We start from the raw sequence: 6,470 nt of genomic DNA, 5'->3' as shown, positions 1-6,470 counted from the left end.
AAATGCCAAGATGGGATAGCAGAAAAGGAAAAACCCCCCGAACAGACTCATCGCCCAAGCGGATCAACCGCCAATTTTCAGAGGCTATTCTACGAGACCCTTTGTCCAAGCACTATGTGCCTCCGACGATCGGCGAGTACAATGGAACCAGCGACCCGGACGATCATTTGGGTAAATTTGATAACACTGCAACCCTGCATCAATACACAGATGGGGTGAAGTGCCGAGTTTTCCTCACCACCCTCTCCGGATCGGCTCAACGGTGGTTTCGAAGGTTGCCAGACGGATCTATCACAAGCTTCAAAGACTTCCGTACGGGCTTCCTCCACCACTTCGCAAGCAGTCGACGCTATCAAATTCAAAAAGGTTGACACAGGAAGCTCGGTCAACATCATATTCAAAAAGGTGTTCGATCAATTGCAAATTGACCGCGCCAAGCTACTGCCCATGACAACCCCCCTCTATGGGTTTACGGGCAATGAAGTCCTGCCGGTCGGACAGATCCAATTGGCTATCTCACTGGGAGAAGAGCCGCTCAGGAGGACGCGGACAGCAAACTTTGTGGTGGTTGACTCTCCCTCATCATACAACGTCATTTTGGGACGACCGGCGCTCAGCAAATTCCACGCGACCGTCTCCACCTTCCACCAGAAGATCAAATTCCCCGTCGAGGACAAAGTGGGAGAAGTACGAGGAGATCAACTAGCAGCTCGGCGATGCTATGTCGAGATGGTCCGAGCAGAAGCTAATTCCGCTCGGAAGTCGCCACGGATCGAGGTGAACGCTATAACTGAAAGGCCTCCCTCTCTAGTTTATGAAGAAAAAGAGGAAGTGCAGATTCATCCGACCCGAGCGGAGGCCACAATGTTCGTTGCGTCCGACCTGGAGGCAGGCCAGAAACAGGAAGTGATCAAATGCCTTCGGAGAAACTGTGATGTCTTCGTCTGGTCAACGCACGAGCTGCCCGGAATTTCGCCGAGCATAGCACAGCACGAGCTACATGTCTGACCGGACGCTCGGCCGGTGAAGCAAAGAAAAAGGGATTTCAGCGCCGAACAGAATGTCATCATCTGGGCGGAAGTTGAGAAGCTTTTGGAGGCCGGCTATATTCGCGAGGTGGAGTTCCTGAGCTGGCTGGCGAACGTAGTATTAGTCTCCAAGCCGGGCAACAAGTGGAGAGTGTGCATAGATTTTCGGGATCTCAATAAAGCTTGCCCGAAGGACTTTTATCCTCTACCTCGGATCGATCAACTGGTGGACTCCACAGCTGGCTGCGAGATGATATGTATGCTCGACGCTTACCAAGGCTATCATCAAGTGCCGCTCGCCCGAGAAGACCAAGAAAAAGTCAACTTCGTTACAACCGACGGCACCTATTGCTATAATGTGATGCCGTTCGGACTAAAGAACGCGGGAGCCACTTATCAGCGATTGATGAACAAAGTGTTCAAAGAGCAGATTGGGCGAAATCTGGAAGTATACGTGGACGACATTCTCATCAAGTCCGTCCGAGCGGCCGATCTCTTTGAAGACATGGAAGAGACTTTCCGAAAGCTACGGAAATATGGAGTCAAGTTAAACCCACAGAAGTGCCTATTCGGAGCAAAAGGAGGGCGTTTCTTGAGTTACATAGTGACCGAGCGGGGCATCGAAGCAAATCCCAGCAAAGTGAAAGCCTTACAAGATATGCCGCCTCCAAGAAATCTGAGGGAAGTGCAGCGCTTGACCGGTCGGATAACTGCTCTGTCCAGATTCATCTCAAAGACCGCCGACCGGAGCCTGCCTTTTTTCAAAATCTTGCGCAAAGCCACCAAGTTTCACTGGGACGAAGAATGCGATCGGGCGTTCGAAGATCTGAAGACATATCTAAATTCTCTTCCGGTACTAGCCAAGCCAACTATGGGGGAGCCACTTTGTATCTACTTATCTTCAACCGAGCAAGCCGTCGGCTCGGCACTAGTAAGGGCGAGCGGAGAAGAGCCTGTATATTTTCTGAGACATATTTTAAAAGATGCTGAATCTCGCTACACTGGGCTCGAGAAACTAGCTTTCGCTTTGGTCCTCGCTGCTCGGCGCCTCCGTCCTTATTTCTTGGCTCATACTATCATCGTCCGGACGAATAGCCCATTGGGAAGAGTGTTGTTGAATCCCGAAGCGTCCGAACGGCTCATTAAATGGACGACGGAGTTGAGCGAATTCGACATCCAATACCAGCCCCGGTCGGCGATAAAGGCGCAGTCCTTGGCGGATTTTGTCACCAAAGTACAAAGGCCAGAACCCGAAGCCATGTGGAAGATATTTGTGGACGGATTGGCCACTCGGCTCGGGAGCGGTATTGGTGTATTGTTGCTTTCTCCCCAAGAAGAAAAGATGCATCTATCCATCCGGCTTGATTATAGAGCTACGAATAATGAAGCAGAGTATGAAGCCCTTATAGCCGGCTTACAAGCTGCTCGGCATGTAGGGGTCGGACGGGTGACGCTACATTCAGACTCCTAATTGGCCGCTCAACAACTCTCAGGCTCCTTTGAAATCAACAACGCTCGGCTCAAGCTTTACGCTCAAGCCTTCGAAAAACTCAAGGCTGACTTCAGAGAGGTTATAATCCAGAAGATACCCCGAGCGGAGAACCAAGCGGCCGATGAGTTAGCCAAACTCGCAAGCTCAATAACGTCGGTCGCCATCCAGCAGCCAATTGAACAAGTTTCACTGGTGGCTCATGTCGACCGAATGGAGGGCCTCTCGTTTCCGAGCGACTGGCAGACTCCCATCATGGAGTTCCTCCACTCAGGTGCTACACCGTCCGATCGGGATGAAGCCCAGCTACTAAGGAGGAGAGCCGGTCGGTTCACGCTCATTGGAGACCAACTATACAAGAAGGCTTTCTCTCGCCCACTGTTGAAATGCGTGAGCTCGGAAGACGCGGCGTACATCCTCCAAGAAGTGCATCAAGGATCCTGCGGTGGGCATCCGGGCGGACGATCATTGGCTAAAAAGATCCTGCTGGCCGGATACTTCTGGCCATCTTTACAAGCAGACGCCGCTCGGACCGTCGCGACGTGCCTTTCTTGTCAAAAGTATCATAATTTCTCTCACCGACCGGCGGAAGAAATGAAGGCAGATACTATGTCTTGTCCGTTCGACCAATGGGGAATGGATATCGTGGGTCCGTTTCCTATGGCGACCGGACAGCGGAAATTTTTATTGGTGGCGGTTGATTATTTTTCCAAGTGGGTGGAGGCCGAGCCGCTAGCCAAGATCACCGAGCAGATGGTCAAGAAATTTATCTAGCAACATATCATCTGCCGATTCGGCATCCCCCGTTGACTTGTTTCAGACAACGGTCGACAATTCACAGGAAAGTTGCTCGAAGATTGGTGCAAAAGCTATGGCATCGAGCAACACTTCACGTCTGTGGCGTATCCTCAAAGCAATGGTCAAGCCGAAGTAGCCAATCGGGAAATTCTTCGTATTCTGCGCGCTCGGCTCGACCACTTGGGAGGAAGTTGGGTGGATGAAGTGCCTGGCGTCTTATGGGCCATCCGCACGACCCAAAGGAAGGAACGAGCGTCACGCCTTTCCATCTGGTGTACGGCGGTGAAGCGGTGATTCCTGTCGAAGTCGGCGTCGAGTCCGTCCGGATCCAGAATTATGATGATGGCAACGCCGAGCGGAGGAACATAGAGCTGGATTTGGTCGACGAGGAGCGAGCCAAGGCGTCCGTCCGGCTGATGGCGTACCGGCAACGTATGAAGCAAAACTACAATCGGCGCGTAATCCCCAGATCATTCCAGGTAGGCGACTTGGTTTGGAAGAAAGTAAAGTCGGTCGGCGACGTCGGCAAACTGGAGGCTCCTTCGGCAGGCCCCTTCAAAATCATCGAAAAGCTCCGCTCGGGCATTTATTATTTGGAGGATGAAGACGGGCGACAGCTGGACCGACCGTGGAGCGCGAATCATCTCCAACCTTATCGAGCTGGGTGAAAGGTGCACTGATGTAACTCGCTTTTGTGTATATTTTGGTCGCCTATGTACTTGTAATGCAGGCAGCAAAATGATAAAAAGGATGACAAATAGCTTCGCCGAACGGCGGTGTTCAAATTAGCCTTAAAGGTCGTCGAGCTCCGACGTTAAATTTCGAGAGACGAGCCGGCGTCTATAAATCATCCGAGCGGAAGACTGTCGAGCTCCGACGTTAAATATCGAGAGACGAGCCGGCGTCTATAAATCATCCGAGCGGAAGACCATCGAGCTCCGACGTTAGATATCGAGAGACGAGCCGGCGTCTATAAATCATCCAAGCGGAAGACCGTCGAGCTCCGACGTCAAATATCGAGAGACGAGCCGACGTCAATAAATCATCCGAGCGGAAGACCGTCGAGCTCCGACATTAAATATCGAGAGACGAGCCGGCATCTATAAATCATCCGAGCGGAAGACCGTCGAGCTCCGATGTTAAATATCGAGAGACGAGTCGGCGTCTATAAATCATCCGAGCGGAAGACCGTCGAGCTCCGACGTTAAATATCGAGAGACGAGCCGGCGTCTATAAATCATCCGAGCGGAAGACCGTCGAGCTCCGACGTTAAATATCGAGAGACGAGCCGGCGTCTATAAATCATCCAAGCGGAAGACCGTCGAGCTCCGACCTTAAATATCGAGAGACGAACCGGCATCTATAAATCATCCGAGCGGAAGACCGTCGAGCTCCGACGTTAAATATCGAGAGACGAGCCGGCGTCTATAAATCATCCGAGCAGAAGATCGTCGAGCTCCGACGTTAAATATCGAGAGACGAGCCGGTGTCTATAAATCATCTGAGCGGAAGACCGTCGAGCTCCATCGTTAAATATCGAGAGACGAGCCGGCGTCTATAAATCATCCGAGCGGAAGACCGTCGAGCTCCGTCGTTAAATATCGAGAGACGAGCCGGCGTCTATAAATTATCCGAGCGGAACACCGTCGAGCTCCGACGTTAAATATCGAGAGACGAGCCGGCGTCTATAAATCATCCGAGCGGAAGACCGTCGAGCTCCGACGTTAAATATCGAGAGACGAGCCGGCGTCTATAAATCATCCGAGCGGAAGACCGTCGAGCTCCGACGTTAAATATCGAGAGACGAGCCGGCGTCTATAATCGTCCGAGCGGAAGACCGTCGAGCTCCGACGTTAAATATCGAGAGACGAGCCGGCGTCTATAAATCATCCGAGCAGAAGACCGTCGAGCTCCGACGTTAAATATCGAGAGACGAGCCAGCGTCTATAAATCATCCGGAAGACCGTCGAGCTCCGACGTTAAATATTGAGAGACGAGCCGGCGTCTATAAATCATCCGAGCAGATGAGGCCAATAAAAAGGATGCAATTGTCCAAGAAACTCGCCGTCAATATCATTCGCTCGTCTCTACGTTCCGCTCGGCCCAATAGCCAAAGGTTCTTCATCGGTGTCTAGCGAGCGATCTCTGCTATCAAAGCGTGCATCGCACCGTCCATTTCGAACCGCTTCGATCCCATCAAAGCACCACGTCGTCGCCGCCGTACGATGACGACCGTGCGCCACGTGGCAGTCAGCCATTCGAAGCATTTAATGAGTGCATGCTCAGCCTTAATGTCGAAGATTGGGGCAGATTACGAGGAGTTCCAAGGAATGTGGCTGTTGAGTAACCTTAAGTCCATCCCTGTGGTAGGCTGAGCGGAGGACAATGGCACGAAGGTGCCGCCCGGCTAGACTCGCAGTCCAGTCAGTCGGACTAATCGCCTCCTTCGACTAGACTTGAAGGGGAGGCAAGTGATCGGCGGTAAGAACAGGGGACCCTCGTTCTGGGGAGTCAACGCCACGTGGAAGTCAAAGGGCCAGGTGGCCGACCGGAGATGTGTGGGTCGAACGCCCGGCCGGCTGACCGGTGTCTAACTGATGGTAAAAGGCGCCCCAGCAGGAAGCTGGGCCGCGCGGAGGGCACGCTCGGCCGAAACATGAGGTAGCATACTGCTAACAGTCTCCACAAAGCACATCACCGAGAATCTTCCAAGTAGACCACCATATATGTCCGGCCGGACGTAAGGCAGAGGCTAGCCGGCCGGACGCTCGGAGAGCAGGCCGGTCGGATGCCAGGCCGGAAGCAAAGGGGAAAAGGACAAGTGACATCTTTTTCTGACAGCGGGTATGTTCCACGTTTAGGCAATACTCCAAATCTTACGACAGGGGGTTTCGCTGTCCCATCGAAGACATGCTCAGACTGTAGAAGTATGGGGTCAGGTAAGCTCACTGACAGGCCCTTACTGGGGTATGGGCTGAGGACACGTGTATACCTCGGTATTTGTGCACCTGCTTCTCCCCAGCCCTATATAAAGGCCCTCATCCTTCGCCGGAGGGACGCATTCTACGATCCTTGGAGCCACTTTCTTGTTGAGCTTTGCCTGACTTGAGCGTCGGAGGGTCATCGCCGGGAACCCCTTCCCGGCCCGACTTCCT

This window comes from Zingiber officinale, chromosome 3A, assembly GCF_018446385.1.
Source record: "Zingiber officinale cultivar Zhangliang chromosome 3A, Zo_v1.1, whole genome shotgun sequence".
NCBI classification, from domain to species: Eukaryota; Viridiplantae; Streptophyta; class Magnoliopsida; order Zingiberales; family Zingiberaceae; genus Zingiber; species Zingiber officinale.
This window is presented reverse-complemented; position numbering follows the sequence as displayed.